Source organism: Perognathus longimembris, chromosome 21 (assembly GCF_023159225.1).
Source record: "Perognathus longimembris pacificus isolate PPM17 chromosome 21, ASM2315922v1, whole genome shotgun sequence".
NCBI classification, from domain to species: domain Eukaryota; kingdom Metazoa; phylum Chordata; class Mammalia; order Rodentia; family Heteromyidae; genus Perognathus; species Perognathus longimembris.
This window is the reverse complement of record NC_063181.1, coordinates 19,574,297-19,597,240: the sequence shown is the minus strand read 5'-3', so window position 1 is coordinate 19,597,240 and position 22,944 is coordinate 19,574,297. Positions and strand designations below refer to the sequence as shown.

Sequence of the window (22,944 nt, the reverse complement as noted above, 5' to 3'; positions counted from 1 at the left end):
AGCCACTCGGGCAAGCAGTATGGAGATTCCTCAGAAGGCTAAATATAGAACTCCCCTATGACCCAGCAGCCCCACTTTTGGGTATCTATCCAAAAGACCACAAACAAAATCACAGTAATGCCACCAACACAACAATGTTCATCGCAGTACAATTTGTCATAGCTAGAATCTGGAACCAACCCAGATGCCCCTCAGTAGACGAATGGATCAGGAAAATGTGGTACATATACACAATGGAATTTTATGCCTCTATCAGAAAGAATGACATTGCCCCATTTGTAAGGAAATGGAAGGACTTGGAAAAAATTATACTAAGTGAAGTGAGCCAGACCCAAAGAAACATGAACTCTATGGTCTCCCTTATTGGGAATAATTAGTACAGGTTTAGGCAAGTCACAGCATAGCATCACAAGAGCCCAATAGCTATACCCTCATGGTCACATAAGATGATGCTAAGTGAAATGAACTCCATGTTATGGAAACGATTGTTATATCACAGTTGTAACTACTTTCAGCGTCCCATGTGTATCTGTAGCTTCTATTATTGATGATGTTCTTGTATCACCTTCCTGTGGTTGTACTTACATTATCTCTGTAATCGTATCTGAGTATATTGGAAACCATGTATACTGGTATTAGAAGTAGGAAATTGAAAGGGAATACCAAAATCGAGAGACACAGGGTAAAAAAGACAAACAACTACAAAAGCAATACTTGCAAAACTGTTTGGTGTAAGTGGACTGAACACCTCAGGGGGGGAAAGGGAAAGGGGGAGGAGAGAGGGGGTACGAGGGACAAGGTAACAAACAGTACAAGAAATGTATCCAAGGGTGGAGATTCGGCTTAGCTGTTCTGTGCTAGCCTACCAAGCATAAGGTCCTGAGTTCAAACCCTACTACTGCCAATAAAAAAAGTGAAAAAAGAAATGTATCCAATGTCTAACGTATGAAACTGTAACCTCTCTGTACATCAGTTTGATAATAAAAATTTGGAAAAAAAATAAATGGCAAATTGAAATTACAAAAAGAAAAAGACTTGCCATATTTCCAAGGTTTAAACAATACAGTTATTGATTCAAATGGTTAGATTTTTCTAAGTAATCCATTGCCACAAATCTAATCTTGTTTCCTGCATCATAGTGAGCAGGCTAGGTCCAAACTACAAGTCCCAGATCTCAGCATCTGAACTTGTTAGCATTATAGCTTTTAATTATACACTATAGATTAGTGTGATCAATAGGTACCTGGCTTGTTGTTTTTTTCTTTATGTTCTGGTTACTGTTAGATACCATTGCCCATCTCCACTTGTTTCTCTTCCTTGTCTTTTCACCACTGTGTCTGTCTTTTCAGTCCTTCAGCAGTCAAAATGTTACCAATTTTGAAGATTTGCTGAAAGCATAAACATTTACTGAAAGCATAAATGAAGGTATTCCTGATTATCCTACCAAATATACCATTTTCATGTCAATAATTTGGGCATATCCAATTAATACTATGAGATATTTCAATCATGTTGTTATCGATGGGTATATTGCTATAAAACATTTATGAAACTATTTCAATTTATCACACAATCCACTGATTCTGTCATTTATTTATTTAGTTTGCTTTCATTAAAATAGCTTCCAGTTTACTAATTTTTTCTATGCAACCTGTCCACAGTACTTTTATTTCAGATTTGTTGTTTCCCTCCTTTGAAGTTAAATTTTGCTATTTTACATATCATTGTATTCAACATATTGAACATGTAGAATGCAGGTTAATGTGCTGCTCTGCTGATTTTAAAATCTGTGCTGTTTCCAAATTGGAATTTTTCCAATTTCCAATAAAAATTGGCTAAGTTTTCTTAATACTATGAAATGTATTATTCTGCATTTCTGGGTGCCTGAATGTTCTTGATTAGAAGCCAGACATTATGTTTATTACCTGAAATGCTGGATATGTTTAGATTTCTATCAGTATTACTGGCTTATTCTGGCTGTGATAGAAGCATTTCTATTTCAGATGTTTCTGTGAGATTCCTTAGTCAGACCCAGAGTAGCATTCTGTGTAGAAATAACTGTTCATTCTGACTGAAGCAAGCTCTTGTTAGTATTCTCTGCAGATGCCTCAACCAGATGTTTTGTTACCTGGATGGTAGGAAGAGCCACTGTTCTTCACTCTGTGAGTGATGCACAGATGCTTGTTGAGCCAGGTGAGCAAGAACACACTCCTGCACATTCTGCTATACATATGTCATAAAGGACAACTTAAGACTAGAATTAATTCATTTCACCCACCTCTCCTCAATGCGAATAAAAGCTGCATGAAGCATTGTAACCTCTACTGTGGATATCTGTCTTGTTCTGTAGCTCAGGGGCTCTGGAGAACAGTCTTACTTGAACTCCATCACTAACCCGTAGAGCAGCTCTGGGCTAATGCACTGAGGGCAGACATTCTTTTCCTAGAAGGTGATTTCCTAGTCGTGGGAATTTGGATGGATTTAAAAAAAAATGTGACTCAGGTACTTTCCTCATAGCTCAGGATATGATCAGCACACATGGAGTGTTCAAGATGTTTGAATATGAGTCTCTCCTGTCTATGGGTCCAGTGACCCCAGGCTTAAATTACCAGGCTTGGCTGGGGTTCTCTTTTCTAACTCACCTGAATGTTCCTCTTTGCAGAGTGAGGTAGAACAGACACAGGGCTTTGTCACATTCTTTCCTGGACCTTCAACAGTTGTATCTATCCTTTTGATATCCAATGTTGTCAAAGTTGTTTTGTAGATTTTGTTTCCCTGTCTTTGTGTGTTTTTGTTTCTGTTCGGTGGATAAATCTTGTCTCTGTTGCTCTAACCTGCTACAGAAACATAACAGAAACATATTTTTGTTATGGTTTTTCAAAAGTAATATGAGATGGAAATTCTTAAGGGAAGAAATCCAGTGTATTACAAGGTGACACTTATTCTAGATCTATATTACTACAAAATTTTCTCAAACTTAAAGTATTTTCTTCCAGTGTCTTTATAGAAGTCCAATTTAAAACATTTTTTTTTCATTTTACATTTTGTTCTTCATCTACCATTGCAGTAGTAATGGCTACTTAGTAAGTAAGCTCATTTTCTGCTATAGGAGATAGGGGTTGAAATGAGAAGCTACATTGACCAATTGAATAATATAGTCCACGTCTTTAAAATTAAGATTAGCCCACGTTAGCCAGTATTCCCTAGATATAGTTTGAAATTCTTCGTTCTTTTTATTGAGTACAAAAAATATTTTCTCCAAATGAGTTTACAGGAGCCTTTGAAACTAAAGTATTTTTGTTCCCATTTCTTGTAGTAACATATTCCACCTGAGTATATATATATCTGTCTGAAAAAATAAGATACAGTTTATAAAGTGGATGTCTTTTTTAAAGTATATTTTATTTTCATTATTGTTAACAGAAATATCAATGCATGTTTTTAGGACACTTTTGCTAAGAAATTATTTGGAGCTCCAGTTAATATGTCTTATAATTCTATAATTAACAAGTACTTGTGGGGCATACTAAGCTGTAACCTTCTTTTTTCACATGGTTATGTTAATGTCCTCATACTAATTATGGGTCTTTTTTCTTTTAAAAATCTCAAATTCCATGGGCATACAAAAGAAGAATAAGAATTGGAATATATGAGGTACTGATTTCTCTATATTACAGCTTCAATTTGCCATTTTTGCTTAGGTAATTTAAGTAAATTCATTGGTATTCTTTTTCCTTGAAATTATCCTCTTTGGCATGACAAGCATAAATAGTCTTGCAAATCATTCTTAACTTGATAATACTAAATGAAAATACTAAAATTTACTATTGAAAGTATTAGATGCTATTGAATATGTATAAATATGTATACATATACATGTATATTGAATTGATTTTAATGCTATTTAGGAAAACCTTCATGAATTTGTTCTTAGCAGATGATTAGTTATCTGACATTGAAATTAAGGACATGTACTGAAAGCATATGGCTGTCTTAACTCTTTGACCTCTGACTATTCAATACTTTGTCATTTGTCAGATATAAGTATGGCTTAGATTCTTAAGGCAGTTGGAATTCTAAATTAGTAATGTGAGGGAAAAAACTTTAATACTGAGGATTCTTTTCTGGTAATAATATGTATTCAAGGTTTATGTCTTGGCATTTATGTATGCACACACACAGCTTCATTTTATTTTTGGCTATAGAATTACAGGATTCCCTTTTAACTTTTAAATTCATATAGTATTTATTCACTTTCTCTGAAAGGTTTAGATTTACTTGCCTATTCTTTTATACTCTTCTTTGTGCAGATAAAGTTTAGGTCCTGCGTTAATTTTCCTTACCTTACCATTAATTACAAAGTAAGGTTATTGGGCAAAAATCCCATGCCTTTTAAAAAAAATTTTCAGAGTAAGTTATTATTCTCATTTTTAGTTATATATTTTCAAGGCACAAAATTCTAGGTTTATCTTTTTTTAACATGTTAAATATTTAACTCCAATATTTTCTTACTTGAATGGTTTCAGACAAGTCAGAAAATGGTCTTATCTTGGTCCTTTTTCAGTAATGGGTTTTCTTTTTCCTCTGACTTTTTCTTTTCAGATTTTTTTCATTATAAAATATAAAATGCCTGCATGACTTTTGTTTTGTTTTGTTTTCCTTTTTAGTCCTGATCCTTCATGGTGCTCCTTATTTTAATACTGTCTGAAATATTTCTCCTGTATTTTCCCCCTCTTCTCCTTTTGTTTACATATTCCTATTATAGAAATGAAATATTTTGCAGTTTTCTCACAGTAACTGGATATTTTGGTTTTTTTGTTTGTTTTTCTATAGATCTTCAATTTTGTGGTTTCTGTAAAACTAGTTTCAAGTTCTGAGACTTTTCAGCTGTAGTCTACTAATCTGCCAATAAACAGCAACAGATTTTATTTTTATTACAGTGGTTTCGATGTCTACCATTCAGGTTTGAGTCCTAGGATTTACCCCTTCTTTACATTAGTCACCTATACTTGCTTGCTGTCTGCTCTCTCATTAATATGTCCTTGTATATTAATCATGAGCTTTTTTATTTCTAATGTAGTAATCTCAACATCTGTCCAGTCTCGTTTCTATCATTGTTATCTCTCTCTCTCTCTCTCTCTCTCTCTCTCTCTCTCTCTCTCTCTCTCTCTCTCTCTCTCTCTCTCTCTCTCTCTCTCTTCAGTTTTTTCTTTTGACTATGGGTTGTGCATTTTCCCTCATAGCTAGAAATGATATACCAAATTAAGGAAAGGTTCTGTGAATAGCCTTTTCGTAATTTAAGTGTTGGAAGGAGGAAACATTTATATAGTCCATTGGTTAGTTTTCAGTGAGCCTACAAGTGTTTCCTGGTGTTTAGTTATATGCCTTAATGTGGGACAGAAAGGGTAGACTAAGATGTAGTTGGGTATTTTCTTACCCAGGTAAATTCCCTCTGATCAAACCACTGTAGGCTAGATTCTGTGTAACTATTTTTCTAAGGCACAGTCATTTTTAAGATGAGGTGGGTTAGTGGGAAGGGAATATTCCAAAATACTGTTTTTACCCTGGGCCAGATTGGAAACATGAGATTTTGTCTTGTTGTGACTAATTGACTTCCTAGAGACAGAACTGAAATCCATAGGAGAGGGGTTCTCTGAAACAGTTCTTCTAGAGTTTATAGCTTTGAATTGTCAACACAGAACCTACAGCAGTTTGTCAGATACCTCTCAGGTTTTCCTACTCTAACACTGCTGCCTACAGAGTTTACAGTGCTGAAACCATAATGATGTAGCACTTGTTTTTCCTGGACATCAACCTGGACTTCTGTATTCTCCAACCTGGACTGCAGTGATTTGCTCCAAGCCTTCACATACATATACAAAAAACAGTGTTTTGTATTTGTTTATTTATATTTATATTTTAGTTATTTATGGGAATATTACAAAGTTCTTGAAGCATCTTAGATAATCCTTCAGTGCTGACTTGTGGACACACAAATAAATCAGCTGTAGTAATGTAGGTATTGTTATTTTTTCTAAGAACTAAACCTACAAAGTGAACAAGAACCCGTAAATCAGAGTGGCAAGCCAGTTGAATGAAGAAAAAAAATTAAGACGAATTTGGAGGTAGCAATACTGTTAAACGTTGGTTGTAAAATCTCTTTTCTCGAACTGGCTGTCTAGAATGACAAATGAAATGTCCTAGGAATTGGGGGATGGATATATTAAGGTGGGAGAAACTTGAGCTGCCACAAGTCATAATAAGACCATGCTATAGAATGTCTGGATTTTTTAAAAATTGCTTTTGTTTCTATTTTATCTTTTTTTCCAATTTTTATTATCAAACTGATGTATAGAGAGGTTACAGTTTCATACATTAGGCATTGGATACATTTCTTGTACTGTTTGTTACCTTGTCCCTCATACCCCCCTCTCCCCTCCCCCTTACCTTTTCCCCCCTGAGGTGTTCAGTTCACTTACACCAAACAGTTTTGCAAGTATTGCTTTTGTAGTTGTTTGTCTTTTTTTACCCTGTGTCTCTCAATTTTGGTATTCCCTTTCAATTTCCTAGTTCCAATACCAGTATACATGGCCTACCTTTTACTTTTATTTTATTTTATCTTTATTTGCTGTGCTGCTTCAAGTATTTTAATACAGAGGTAGAATTTCATTACAAATGAATGTGTACCCAGAGTCTTTTTTTTGAAGAGGATGTTCACATCTTATTCTTCTGTTACTATTTCATCCCCCTTCTCTTTGTATCTCAGTATTGTAGGAGTCACCTACTTAGAGCTGTTAATTTAAATTTGCTTTCAAGGTGGTTCCATCATTTGGTGGTTATTATTATTACTTTGTGGTGGAAAAAGCAACTTGTTAATTAGAATAATTGCCCTTCTCATCCTTTTTTTGATAGACTTGCTAATGGATTTAGATGGCTTTGATGGCCCACCTGATAAAATGACATCAAAAATATAATGAAGCTTTAAGGCCAGCTAGAAGTGTGTGAAGAGGAAATAGGGAGTAATAATAAGAGTACAAGCTGAGTGGAGTTTTAAGATCAGAAACCATTACATATCATAGGTCACAGGAAGTTAGGCTACATTATAGCATTAAAAATTGAGTGTCTAGGTGGAATATTCTTGACATACACCACTTCATCTAGTTGACATATAGAAAATGTTCTACTTTGAGCTGTCTTTCAAAGGTCATGCTTTTAAAAGCCTTGATAATCCTTTTATTTATTTACTTTTTCCTGAGTGGTAGTTGAAGGCTATAAAACCATGCTTGCACTTTACTTTTCTCAGGTGAATTCTAGCCAAGGTATATTTGAGTTTCACACCCATTTAGTTCCATTCAATGAATGAGTCACACTACACCCCTTTCCTTATGATGTAAAAGGATACTCTACCATGTGGAGCTCCTGCAAAATTGGAAGATAAATGTACAAATAAGGAATTGTAAGATCAACCTAGCCATGATTATCTTTTATTTTCTTGAAGGCTGAACTAGTATAGTACACAGACTTTTCATTTGAAATCCTTCCTTTTAAAGCTCACAGCATGGGAATCTTTAAAATAAATTACTACTTTTGCCACATTCCATGGAAAATTCTGCTTATAATTCCAGAATGTAAAACATGCAAGTATATATGACTTACTTGTAACTATATTTGAGGTTGTACTTCAATCAGACCTGACTTTTTTTTCCTGATAAGGTCTAAATAGAATGAGAAAAACTAGACTTTAAAAAAAGTTCTTCTGAGCATTGTTATGAGAAAAAATATTCTAGAGATAAGAAAAATAAGAGCTGAAGAATTTTAATCAAAGCTCAGTAGAAACAGATATAGAAGTTAAACAGAGAATAGTCTTCTGTGAAACTGGAGAAATGAATAGAAATCAGAATCTAACAGTAGACACTGAAAGTCTACTTAGTTGATATTACAAGAAACCCCATCCCTGTGGAGGCTAAAAAAAATGAAATAAACACCAACATAGAAGAGAAATTTAATTTTCATATACAAAAATCCCTCAATTTTGTAAAAATTCGTGATTATCTTCTCAGGTAGGGGAACCTTTTTAAGAAAACTGAGATACACAGTATACACTTCAATATATCTACTAAAGCATTTACATTATAACATATGACTCTTGTGAATCTCCCTGTGAGCTTACAATATATACATATTTAACTTCTCAAGCAGAAGAAAACATTGTAAGTGCAAAAATCCACTATTCTAACCATTGCCTTTTGCATGAGCAACCCAGAATTCATGAGCTCATATTTCAGAACTCATAATCAAATAAATGTTGTTTCAACAAGTCAATAGGCTTCTTTACTGATAGAATCTTGTAAAGAAATTCTCCCCTACAATCTCTACCTCCACCTCCCAATGTTTCAAAGGCTTAGGAAAAATAAAGAAATTCACTGCATTTCTGTCATCGCTGTGGACTTCTCACATAGGGGAGAACAAAGTGACTTCTGCCCATATTCAAGCCAAGTTTTGTACATTAGACATATTATCAAGAATAGTCTTGCTTTGAGGACAATGCTATTCATGTAATTATTCATCACAAAAGTAGAATTTTGAGGTTGTGAAAAAAAATTGCCTATTATAGTTGAAGCACAGGCTTTCAGATAAACCTTAAATATGTTGAAATCAAATAATGAGCATAATCATCTATCCTACAGAATAAAAACAGCCTGGCCCAAAAAGCATAGGGCATGTGGCTACATTAGAAATAATGAAAATATTAATGATAATAATGCTTCTTTAGATAGAAGGCAGTTATGTAATTACTAAAGGGCTCCCGCACACAAAACTCTAATTACATATTTCTGCAAAAGTACTTTAATGTCATCATTTTTTTTATAACTCAGTCTCCAAATTTCTAATAAAATCTAATCATTGTCATAATTTCATGTGTCATTATTTAAAATGCATAGTGAAAAATTATGTGCTGAGCTAAAACAGACACAGAGCTGAAAATATTTATTACTCCCAACAATGAGAACTTCATCAAAATGTAAAATAAGAAAGTATAATCAGACCATACATAAACATTTCCTACTTCTAGGTATCTCAAAGATCTGTTTATGTATACCATTCCCTACATTTTCGGTATAAAAACATGAAGAATTTTCTAAGTGTATTAAAGAAGAAATATGCAATAATTACTTTTATTATATCAGGCATATCTATTACATTTTCGGTATAAAAACATGAAGAATTTTCTAAGTGTATTAAAGAAGAAATATGCAATAATTACTTTCTTATATCAGGCATATCTATTACATTTTCGGTATAAAAACATGAAGAATTTTCTAAGTGTATTAAAGAAGAAATATGCAATAATTACTTTCTTATATCAGGCATATCTATTACAAAGTGAAAAAACTGTTCTGCACTATGTAACATACTAATTTCTCACAGATGATCTGGAGATAACTTCCATGAACTTCCTTTATGAATTCAATCAATAATCACTTTTTGCTCCACTGTAAGAGATAGAATCAGTTTCCACAATGAGCAGTGTAACTAATATACTTAGGAGATCCAAAGACAAATTGTAACATTCTAACAAGCACTATCATTATCTGAGATAGCTAGAATGAAATATGCCTGAGTATAAACAGAAGATCACCTAAGAAACTAGAGAATATACTTAAAGGAAAGCAAACCCTAGAGAATGTGAAGTTAAAAACACCATATCAGACTAAAAATATGTTTAGAGTTAGATGGAGGCAGTGTTGGATGTGAATGTTTATCATAATCATCATCATTATCATCATCATCATCATATTATTATTATATTACTATCTTTAATAATTATACAACCCAGTTACCATTCAATAAAGCAGTTTTAATACTGTAAATTTATTATTGTTATTTTGTGTAAAAGGGAGTTGCATTTATCAAAGCAGTTTATGAATACAATATATCTTGACCAATATCACCCTTTTAAAGATTCTCACCCATCCCTCCCCATCCCACCCAATTTCTTCACTCAATTTTGTAGGCTATACATGGGATTCTTTTCTGAGTTTTCCCCCCTCATTCATCTTCCTCTTTCCTCTTGACTCAACCCCACTCTTTCAACTACCCACTCCGTGGTGTTTAATTTTGCTGAACTTTGATTTTGGCTTTTTATGGAATGGCATTATTTGAATGTACATATTTCAATTAATGCATCTGTTTACACACGCATGCTACCCAACATTCAAGAACAGATGCTGGCAAGGATGTAGCCAAACGGCAACCTTAATATACAATTAATGAGAATGTAATTTTTTTTCTCACCGCACTGGAAAGCAAAGTGTAGGTTCCTCAGAAAATTAAACATAGAATTATCCTGTAATCCAGCAATTCCATTCATGTGAATTTATCCAAAAGATTACACAGAAGTATACAGTAAAGACACCTGCACAACTATGTTCATTGCAGAATTACTCACCCTAGCCCAGGTATGGAATCAGCTCAAATGCCCCTTGCTGGATGAATAAATCTAGAAAATCTAGAAAATGTGATATATATATCTACATATATATGTAGATATATATGTATATGTATATATATGTGTGTGTAATATGTGTATGCATGTATATACATACATACAATAGAACTTATCTGTTAGAAAGAATATTGCACCATTTGGAAAGATTTGAAAACAATTATGTTAAGAAAGGTAACTACTCATGTTTTTCCCTTATATGTATAAGATGGGTTTAGCTTGCAAATTCACAAGTAAATATATTGGGTAGTATGCAAATATGTGTACAAGGAATCTTGAGAGATGTCAACTCTTTCATCATTCTCCCCTCTCACTCCCAGTCTGACTGCTTGTCTCAATTTTCTTAAAGTTTTAGGATATCACATTGTTTTAATTCTCCCCTGAAAGTGCTTTATTTGGGTTAATGAAGTTGTATATAATCACACAGAGCCTACTGTGTTTAACTGTGCATTTGTAAATTATTGTTAGTTTCCATACAACAGATGCATGCATCCCTTTTTTTGTGGGCATGACTTACTTCAATCAACATATAAAACATATACGCACATATGTTCATTGCTGCATTATACACCAAAGCTAAATTATGGGAATAGCCCACATACTCCTCAATTGACAAATGGATCAAGGGATATTGTGTTTGTGTGTGTGTGTGAGTGTGTGTGTAGTGTTTGTATATGTATGATATATATAACAGCTTATATTACTATAAAAACATGTTACATATGTGATCATTGTATATATGTTATATAACTTAAAATAACATTTTATAAGATGGTATTATGTGTAATAATATAAGATATTTGTAAGATATATAATATTACATAATTCGCTTATGCAATTAAACATCAGTATATAAAATGGTATATTATTTGTAGTTTAACTAGATTTTACAGATCTTATAATGTAATATCTTTCATATTTCACATATAATAATCTATAATTCATATAATACCTTCTTACAAAAATATAATATCTCATTACATATAATATATATGTGTATTATATAATATTTATATTAAATATAATATAAATGTATATTATATTTTGTTTATAACATTTGCTTATAACATTATATAATAATATATGTTACATATTATATTATATAATCTATTTTAGATTATATATGATATATAATATATAAACTATATTGTGTATTGTCTTATATGTGTATAAGTTATATAATATATAAAAGATAATGTATAATAATGTATAATACATATCATGTATATTATCTTTTACTATATATAACATTATATTATGTATTTAATATAACTTATAGTATATGATATATAACATATGCAATATAATACATAATATATTATGTCTAATAACATGTACTATATAATTAGAATTATTATTTATAATTATATTATAATGATTAATTAATTAATAATTATATTAACGTATTATATATTGTATATAAAATCTTATTGAAGATATATATATATGCATCAGATCCTGAAGGGCCTAGTCTATGACATTGAGTTCTGTTTTTATGTAGAACAGTCATCAGAAATTACAGATGACATTCTATAAGCCATCACAAACCATCTGGGAATACCCACATTCTAAGGACACCCACACAGGAAGCCTAACTCTGTTTACTCTATAGATAAATGTCCTTAGAAACTGACAACCTGTTAGAGAGATCTGGAAAACTGACGATCTAATGCCAAAGTTTTTTCAGCATGTCTTAGGTATTACAATATTATTTATATAGATTGAAGATCAGATAATGATTTCTGGGATTCTAACTTATGTATGACTTAGAGTGATTTTGAAGTTATGATTTAGCACTATTAGCGATAAGAATATTCTCCTACATTTACACTCAGCTTCTGAACACTGAATGAATCCACTGCTCCAAACTACAGTGCTAGTTGCGCTTAGTTCTAGGTCTTCTGGGTCAATAACACTGTTGATTGTTTTTACTACTTGCATTTCACAGTAAAATCAGTTACTGTATTTTTATGGACTCTAACTTGTGATATTTTACTAATGTGCCTCTGTAGGCACGTCGCAAAGAGCTGTTAATGTTTGATACAGCCATAAGTATTTTATCTGAAGACATTTTCCACAAATGTGTGTATTTCCTCACAGGGCGTGTGTCTGGCAAGATACAACTTGAAATCACGGTATTTACACAAGACACGTGGGTCATGTGAACCTTTCCCAGCGTAAAGCAGATATTTTCTTTAGGGAGTGCACATCTGAATCATGATTTTTTTTCACACAGTAAATATTGATATGTACAGTAAAAATATTGCACCTTAGAATTGATACTACTTCTTATAATATTCAGGGAAATAAAATCCACGTTGCCATGTAGGTTTATTGAAACATGACCTGCAGGGAACAGAATCTATGCTGTGCATTCAAAAAAAAATCATAGTGCTGAAATACTTTAAATCAATAAAATCAATTTTCTTAACATGTATCTCAAAGATAAAATTGGTCCTAGGACATGAAAAGAGAGGGAAAAATCTATAAGCTAGGGAAATCGGCAGGTGATACATCTCTAGGAAAATTTTTTTTTACTTTAATGTCAAAGTGAAGTACAGAGGGGTTACAGTTTCAAATGTAAGGCAGTGAATACTTTTCTTATTCAACTTGTTACCGCCTCCCTCATCCCCCCTTCCCCGCCTCCCTCCTCCCCATTTCTCTGGGTCTCTGCCCCTAATTCTTTCTCTCCTTACACCTGAGCTCAGGTCTGTACCGTGGAGCCTGCATAGGGCCACCTGATGGCTCTCCTTTCTCTGTGGCATGTTTTCCTGATAAACTTCCTTATCACCCTCAGCACGTTTCCCCTGGTGCCTGAATTCTCCTGTGGCAGACACAAGGATGGAGGGGCAGCTAGCCGGGCCACCTCTCCCACACCAATGGACATTTCCTGTGCCACAATACACTGGAGACGCTTACTGCATTTCAGGTATGCGTACATAAAATTATCCACAGAGCAGCTGGGAATGTGGCTGAGTGGTAGAGTGCCTGTCTGGCGAAGTTCATGAAGCCCTAGGTTCGATTCCTCAGTACCACATAAGCAGAAAAAGCCAGAAATGGCATTCTGGCTCAAGTGATAAAGTGCTAGCCTTGAGCAAAAGAAGCTCAGAGACAGTGCCCAGGCCCTGAGTTCAAGCCCCAGGACTGGCAAAAAAAAAAACAAAAACAAAAAAAAAAACCCAAAGCAACAAGAGAAATTTCTAAGTCACTAGTTTTATTGGGTAGGCTGGAGTCTCTGCATTCTTAGCTTTAGGGCTGGGTGAGGTGCAGTGTGGAGATCTGCTAACCTCCCAGATAGGTTCTGCAGAAGTTTGTTTACTGGTTGGAGAGGAGAGTGTTCCATCAGAAACAGAAATGGGGGTGCTTGTCTATTTAAGGACCTGATGTCCTGGGCAATGCTGGCCCTGGCTAACATTCCCCGCTTTCTGCCGCTTTCCCCCACTTCCATCAGTGCTGGGAGGAAGAAGTAGTCCTGGGCTCAGGCACTTGGAGCATCCCGGAAGGGAGGTGGTGATGTAGGCGGAAACTGTTTCCCTCCTAAGATCCCATGGGAAGGAAGGAAGAGCGGAGGAGGCACCAGTAGATCAGGTGAGGATTTCCTCACCACTGAAAAGGGCACCCAGCAGTGGTGAACAGGTGGAGACACGAGGGGCAGGGAGAGTGGGGTCCAGGATTTTAAGCATCCATCAAAGTCAGATCTGTCAACTGAGGCAAAGGGTAGTGCTGGAGGCAATGCATACTTTTGGACAGGTGAGGTTTGTTAGGAAAATGGAGAATGGAAAAGCAATAGGCTGTACTCGATCCTCAACAGGTGATGACTGTGGCACAGACCTTCCCTTCCCGCAGGATTGGAGGTTGTTCTGACATTTTTATAGCTTACAAACACTATTTTAATTTTCCAAGTAAAGTGCATTATGTTAAAATAAACACCAATTAGCTCATAAAAAGTCCAATCAATTACTAAGTGTGGCTACTAAGTGTAGATTAAAGGACTACTATACATATATAACCTATAAATGTATTTCTGATTTTTTAATTTCCTTCTAATTATTAACAAACTGTAAGTTCTTATATTATTTTCCTCCATGAATCATGCTAGTGAGTTTACATTCCTATATTCTTAATTATGTAGCTATTTAACTATTTAAACATTTTTATTTAATTTATTATATAGCTAAATTTTAATTTATTTATATTTGTATATTTACATTTATATGTATTTATATTTAGTTTGTATCGTTAAATATTTTTAATTATATGTTATTTACTAGTTAAATAAATTAGTTAAATATACTTAACTCACTATTGTTATTGGTATTAACTATTTAACTCACTGTTATGATTAATAAATTGATTGCAGGTTCATAATTCATAGTGGATCACAATGGTTCAAATATTTTCTGTAGTCAGTAATAGCAGATAATATTAGCTAGGTAATGCTAGAATTATAGAATAGAATTATGAATACTTGCTTTTCTTTCCTACACCATAGACCTTGTCCAAAAACAAAAGTTTTTCAAGGGGATGTGACCAAAAGGGAACCCTACTTCATTGTTGTTGGGAATGTAAACTAGTTCAGCCACTCTGGCAAGCAGTATGGAGGTGCCTCAGAAGGCTAAATATAGAACTCCCCTATGACCCAGCAGCCCCACTTTTGGGTATCTATCCAAAAGAACACAAACAAAATCACAGTAATGCCACCAACCCAACAATGTTCATTGCAGCACAATTTGTCATAGCTAGAATCTGGAACAAACCCAGATGCCCCTCAGTAGACGAATGGATCAGGAAAATGTGGTACATATACACAATGGAATTTTATGCCTCTATCAGAAAGAATGACATTGCCCCATTTGTAAGGAAATGGAAGGACTTGGAAAAAATTATACTAAGTGTAGTGAGCCAGACCCAAAGAAACATGGACTCTATGGTCTCCCTCATAGGGAATAATTAGTACAGGTTTAGGCAAGTCACAGCAGAGGATCACAAGAGCCCAATAGCTATACCCTCATGGTCACATAAGATGATGCTAAGTGAAATGAACTCCATGTTATGGAAACGATTGTTATATCACAGTTGTAACTACTTTCAGCGTCCCATGTGTATCTGTAGCTTCTATTATTGATGATGTTCTTGTATCACCTTCCTGTGGTTGTACCTACACTATCTCTGTAATCTTATCTGAGCATATTGGAAACCATGTATACTGGTATTAGAAGTAGGAAATTGAAAGGGAATGCCAAAATTGAGAGACACAGAGTAACAAAAGAAAAACAACTACAAAAGCAATACTTGCATACTGTTTGGTGTAAGTGAACTGAACACCTCATGGGGACAAAGGGAAAGGGGGAGGAGGGAGGAGGGGGTATGAGGCAAGAGGTAACAAACAGTACAAGTTATGTATCCAATGCCTAAAATATGAAACTGTAACCTCTCTGTACATCAGTTTGATAATAAAAATTTGAAGAAAAAAAAGAGTTCATTCAACTTCAGTATTTCCCTTTGTATAAGTTGTGCTGGTTTCAAGGCACAGTTACTTCAATTCTGCTACTTTATAAAACTCCCCAGAACAGTGATACACCACTTATTTCCATAATTAGGAGTTCATTTAGCTTTGCATTATGGCTTCTTATCCAGGTCTCAGGATTACAAAGACTTCAAACAACAAATCCAATGGAAAGCAAAGGCCTCAATGCATCTCTCAAAAGTTTCTTTCCGGGGCTGGGGATATAGCCTAGTGGCAAGAGTGCCTGCCTCATATACACGAGGCCCTAGGTTCGATTCCCCAGCACCACATATACGGAAGACGGCCAGAAGCGGCGCTGTGGCTCAAGTGGCAGAGTGCTAGCCTTGAGCGGGAAGAAGCCAGGGACAGTTCTCAGGCCCTGAGTCCAAGGCCCAGGACTGGCAAAAAAAAAAAAAAAAAAAAAAAAAAAAAAAAAAAGTTTCTTTCCGGATGAACTCCAAGTTATGGAAATAAGTGGCTTATCATTATTGTTGTTATTGTTCAATATACCATGTGAAATGATCCTTTTTTTTTTGGTCCTTCCTCCCCAGGGCTTTACCCCTGATGTCACTGTAACTGATTTTGGTACCCTGGGTATTGTATATACGTTTTTCAGAACTAGGGAAGGGTAGGGGAACGTGAAAATTGAGAGACAAAGGATAAAAGGCAAACCAATGCAACAGCAATACTTACAAAACTATATGCTATAAACCAACTGTATAACTGGGGGCATCTGAATTAGGGAGGGGGGAATGGTGAGAGAAAAATGGGGGAGAAGGTAACAAGTTTGTTAAGCAATGTATTCCCTTACATATGAAACTGTAACCCCTCTGTACTTTGCTTTGACAATTAAAACAAAAAGAAATGTACTCACTGACTAGGTATGAAACTGTAACTTCTCTGTACATCATTTTGACAATAAATTAATTAATCAATAGTAAATAAACTCCCAAGCATTGTTCCTTTATCATACAATTCCTACTTCAGGTCAATATCTCCTTAACCAATGAGTACTCAGGCAGATAATGTTGCCAATTCTCCTGCTTGTGCATTCATGATATGTGTGTTTCTACACTGACACTGGAGTTCTTGACATGGTGACAAACCTTTCCCACATCACTAAGAATTTCATGCAGTTCACTACACTGGCTCTTATTCCTTGTAGGAAATGTCCTGCCATCTCAGTGAGTGAAACAGATGACACCTTGCTGACAGTTCAGCTAACACCTCAGAAAGTTAAAAATAGAGTTAATTGTGGTCTCCTGATTACAAGTAAGAATATCATCTTGTCTCTAATCTATGAACCTAAATCAGCATCTCAAAATAGAGTTTTCAAGAACAGTACTTCTTAAGATATTTCTTAATAGTTTCATTTCTGACTGATCATTTAATATATGTTCATTTGATTGCTTAATAAGTACTTCAAACCAAATACATATATGTGAGTGTAAGCATTTCTGTGCATATGTACATATAGATATATGTTCATTTTGTATGTATCTATTCACATATATATATTTAATTAGATCAGCTCAGGTTGCTATCATTTCTCAACTATAGTCCCTTAATTGATTTCTCAGAGACTAGTAATGTGTTGCCCAATTTTCACACCTCTCTTCTCTCATGCTCCTCACTGGTAGTGTTTACTTTTTAAAAGTATGGGTGTGATTATGTCAGTCTCTTGCTTAAGAACATTTGATGGATTCTTTTTCTGTTAGACAAACCTTAACTTTTTCTATTTTCTACCATTATTTCTTTCATGTGACTTCTCTCAGATTCGTGATTCAAATTCATTGCTTGTTTTAGTGCAGCCCCTGTTCTCCTTTCTATGTACTTGCTACCCCTTTAATTTTATCCTATAGACCTATTGAACACAAAACTCTGTCTTAGACTCAGTTTCTTTTGGAGGGAAGTTTCCCTGAAACCTTTTTTTTTTTTTTTTTTTTTGCCAGTGCTGGGGCTTGGACTCAGGGCCTGAGCACTGTCCCTGGCTTCTTTTTGCTCAAGGCTAGCACTCTGCCACTTGAGCGATAGCACCACTTCTGGCTTTTTCTATATATGTGGTGCTTAGGAATTGAACTGAGGGCTTCATGTATACGAGGCAAGCACTCTTGCCACTAGGTCATATTCCCAGCCCTCCCCTGAAACTTTAATCTGAGTCATAAATCTCTGTTATATCACTCTGTGTTTCTCCAAGAAAATATTTGGCATGCTATATTTCAGTATCCATATGTAGTTTGCATAATGTCTGCCCATAATGGCAATATTAGAATCATCTATATTTGCAGAAATGAACAAAAAGACAGAAAATTATGGTAGAATAGTAAGGCAGTTGAATAATCCAGATTTGGCAAATTATCAGACATAAAATGAAGGAAGATTATTTTACCTGGATAATACTTTACCAGGGAAAATGATTATGTATTTCTATTAATTTAATTTTTAACATTTGTGTGTATGAGTACTACATATGCAAAATGACTACAATGCTATTTTAAAAGGTATTTCAATATTTCCATTTTTTGTGTTTTGCTAAAAAATATTTTACAATATTTTAATATTAATGTTTCATTTAATTTATCAAGATTTTTGATATTTTCACATGATCTTTCTTTTTTAATTTTATTTATTGTCAAAGTGATATACAGAAGGGTTACAGTTCTATATGTAAGGAAGTGAGTTCATTTCTTATCTAACTTGTTATTTCCTCCCTCAGTTTTCTCCCACCTTCCTTCCTCCCCAATTCCTTCCCCCCTCCCATGAGTTATACAGTTGGTTCACAGCATATAGTTTTGTAAATATTCCTGTTGTGTTGGTTCATCTTTTGTCTTTGTCTCTCCATCTTGATGTTCTCCTTCCCTTCCCTTGCTCCAATAAATGTATATACAATACAATACTCAGGTTGCCAAGATCAGTAACAGTGAAATCAGGGGTAAAATTATAGGGAAGAACAGCAAAAGGAAATGACATCATTTTGCATTTTACTTTGAAAATAGAAGCAATGATAAACCACTTATTTCCCTGTCTTAGAGTTTATTTCACTTAACATCGTTCTTAATTTACATATCATTAAGTTTGGTAAATTTAGAATTATAGGAAATTATCACATATATCATCAGAAATATGGCTTGCTTAAAGCTCTATGCTTTCCGTGTACCAATAAATTAGAACTTTACATCATGAAATCTTAAGCCACTAACTTAACTATACAAGTCATGTTACTTGTTTGCTAATTGAAGATTATTGTATTTTAGGAGACTGAATAGTTTTTCTGACTGATATTCAGAGACAGGTGCTAGTTTTTTTCTGACTACAACAGAAGCATTTGTTGAAGCATGTTGTCCTACATGGACTCCAGTGTTATCTCTAATGTCAGAAGTCATTATCTTTCCCTTATGAGGAAATGCTCTATATTTCAGGCACTTCTGTGCTATTTTTTAGAGTAATAAGAAAAATTCAGATGCTTCTGGCTGACATTGAAAAAAATACTGTAAGGCTATTTCAAGTCCCTGCTATCTCAAAAAATCATGCAGTCCATCCTAGCCTACACGTGTCTGCCTTTTCCAATACAGCAAGTGGTCATAATGCAATCCAAAATGAAGCTAAAGCAGCACAACAAGTCACTTCTGTTCTCAACATATCTCATTTTACAACTTTTACAATCAATCTAACAAAGGAGAGGCACTTTTGCATCCTATCTGACTTTCCTCCAAAATTCTACATTTTCTTTTTTTTTTTTTAGAAAATAGATATTTAGTTGCATGTAAAAATAAACATGTCCTTGCTTTACAACTCAGTATTCCCAACCCTAGTATTACCTAACAGAATATGCAAATGTTTATAGCAGCTTTATTCATGTAGCATCAACATTTAAAGAACCAAAATAACTATCAACTAGTGAATGAATATACAATTATGGTCCATCCCTACAAAGAAATACTACTGAGCAATAAAGAGCAAAAAAGTGCTGACAAATGTGACAACACACACAAACTATAAAACATGATGCTGTACAAAAAATTATAAAACATGATGCTGTACAAAAGAAGCCAAATACAAGGCTCACATCGGTTTTGAAAATTAAAATTACTAATCCACATTAATTGTACAAGGTACAGTAATGCACTTCACTGACATTTACAGACCCGTCACAGCATTGCTGACACCTAACGAGTTTTCAATATGAATATGGGTTTTCAATATGAACAATCATTCCATCAACATTCTACTACTAATGACCATAGCGTCAAACTTCACAGGTTCAAAGACCTGGTTCCACAGAAACCATGTCGCAGGCTGCCCTGTAGTTGGCCAGCTAGCTATAAACAAGGCATTTCCATGGCTCTTTTTAATGTGATGATTTGCTGTAACAACTCATAGAACACCTCATGCACATTTAATGGTTTATTACAGAGAATACAATTCAGGAGCAGCCACACAGAAGAGCTCCATGGAGCAAGGCACAGGTTAATGGCACAGGGTAAGGGGTATGGCTAGGCTGTATGCTATTTGCTGGCACCAGTAAGCCCTCCAAACACAGTGGCTTATCAGACTTTATGGTGGTTTCATGATGTAGGCCTCATTGATTAAATCATTAGCCTTAGTGTTTGAACTCATGGAGGGAATATTTTATGGACTTTACCTTTGTTTCCTGCCTAGCATTTCCTGCACTAGGTCATTGGTCACTCATCTCCAGGAAACTGGGATTTATTTCACCAGTCCTGGGGCTTGAATTCAGGTCCTGGGCACTGTCCCTGCGCTTCTTTTGGGATTTTGTTCTCACTATGTCTCCTTCAAGAGGTGGGAGGGGAGATTTTCCTCCCTATATAGAGGACAAGAACTACACTAGTGGTTCCTAAAGGTTGTGTGGGAGAAGGGATTGATTGCAAAGGGTTGGAGGGAACTACTTTTGCTCTGAAAAATTCTCTAATAGCATGGTAGTAATTTGACTAAATACTTTAATACAAACTGTGCAGATCTTTCCCTCCTTCCCTGCTTCTTTGGGTTTTTTTGCGTCCTCCCTCCCACCCTCCCTCCCTTCCCTTCCCTTCCTTTCTTTCTTTTTTTCTGACACAAGTTCTCACTACGTACCCCAGACTAACCTTAAATTCAAGATGGAGTTCCCTCAGCCTCCCGAGTGGTGTCACTAGTGTCACTAGTTGTGTGTATGTGGAGGGTGTCAGGCCTGTAATTCCAGGACTCTGAGGTTTTAGGCAGGACTAACACGAGTTTGAGTCCAGCCTGAGCTACATAAGGATACCATGTCTCAAAACAAAACAAAACAGGAAGGGGAAGGGGACTTGTGTAAAATATACTTTAATCAATCCAAAATCAAATAAAAGCTATTTTCTTCCCTTACCTTTTACAAACTCCTTTCCTCCAAGGGATGTGATTTTTTTTAGACTGCTGAGAAGGAATAAAATAGAAATTCCATCAGTGGACCCTTGGTATAGCTTACCATAGACCTCAACTATACACCTAAGTGCTATGGTTAGAACACAACTCAGAGAATGTTCCCAATGTCTGTGAATGAAAGCTTCTCATATCATGCATGGTTCCAGACCAGATGCTTCTCCGAGGGGCCTTGCTGTTCCATACATGCTGCTGCTTTAGCGACTGCTTTTGGCTTCTTGTCAATATTTACACTGGCCTCTTCCTCTTTGCCTTTCCCTTTATGCTCCTCCTGTGCTTTCTGTTCTTTCTCCATAAGCTTATAATTTATACCCATGCCAATGAAAAGATAGACCCCAGCAACAATTAGGATGACACCGCATGCCCAGTACATGCATTTGTACTCTCCATATATGTCACTGAGACGACCTAAAAGTGGTGTCCCCAAGAGGATAGGACAGCATTGCATGATGGTCACCAAGCCCACAGCACTAGAAAACCTCTGGGGTCCAACGAGGTCCATCAGTGTTTCAAACAATATGGAGCTGAGCCACCCAAAGGCAAAAAGCCAAGGAACCCAGCATAGACACAGAACCCAACGTAGCTGCATCTTTTTGTGCACCAGATTTTCCATCTTCCTGAAGAGATTCTTTGGACTTAACTTTCTTTGCATCAGTTGGCTTGGGCTCTATTGGTTGCATCAGGGATCCGGCTATGCAGCAGTGTAGTAGGAGGCTCCCAAGAATTAGCAAGCTTCCTCTCAAGCCAAAGATGTCAAAGAGAGTCCGGTTGAGAGGGGCCAGTGCAGCAAGGAGCACCGGGCTGCCGGCCATGGCCAGTCAATTGGCCAATGGTCGCTTCTTATAGAAATACTTGCCAATCATGGTCAGAGCTGGGTTCAAGTTGAATGCAAGCCCAAGACCTCCAATGACTCCAATACACAAGTAAAGTTTCTGCACAGTGTTACAGAAAGAAGCCACAATTAGGCCACAGCTGGACAAGCAACCACCAGCAATCATGACTGGGCGGCTGCCATATTTATCCACCAGCACACTGCTGACAGGACCTCTAGCATACATGACAGCAAACATGATGGAGGAAATCCATGATACAACGCTGGTGCTGGCGTTGAATATACCTTCAATTTAATTTTTACTTTGGGGAAGCTTTCAGTAGTATTCTATTTTAGTATGTTAATATATGGTTAGCCTTGTCCCGGAAAGCACAGAAATAAACTGGGTCCGTGTTGCGGGCTTGCGGACCGCGTGGGATGAGTGGCTGGCAACGATCCACACCCGAGGCACCTCGCGGCCGGGGGCGGAGCTCGAAAATTCTACATTTTCAATCCTATGATTTCTACACTCTATGACAAGCCACTATTGAGTTGAGACACTCATCTACCTGAGCTCAAGTAAGAGCAGTAGAAACACATGTGCAAATTCAGAACATTGTCTTGTAAATCAAGGTATTATTTCACTGCAGACTAACAGTAAAAAAAATTTACTCGAGGTCTCCATCTTTTCTTATTGCATTAGTTTAT

The 22,944-nt window shown here is 35.5% G+C and overlaps 1 pseudogene; it reads right to left on the bottom strand.

Annotated features, from left to right (window-relative positions):
• Nucleotides 1–21,934: 21,934 nt before the first annotated feature.
• LOC125339367 lies at nt 21,935–22,549 on the bottom strand (annotated as a pseudogene).
• Between the last annotated feature and the right edge of the window lie 395 nt (nt 22,550–22,944).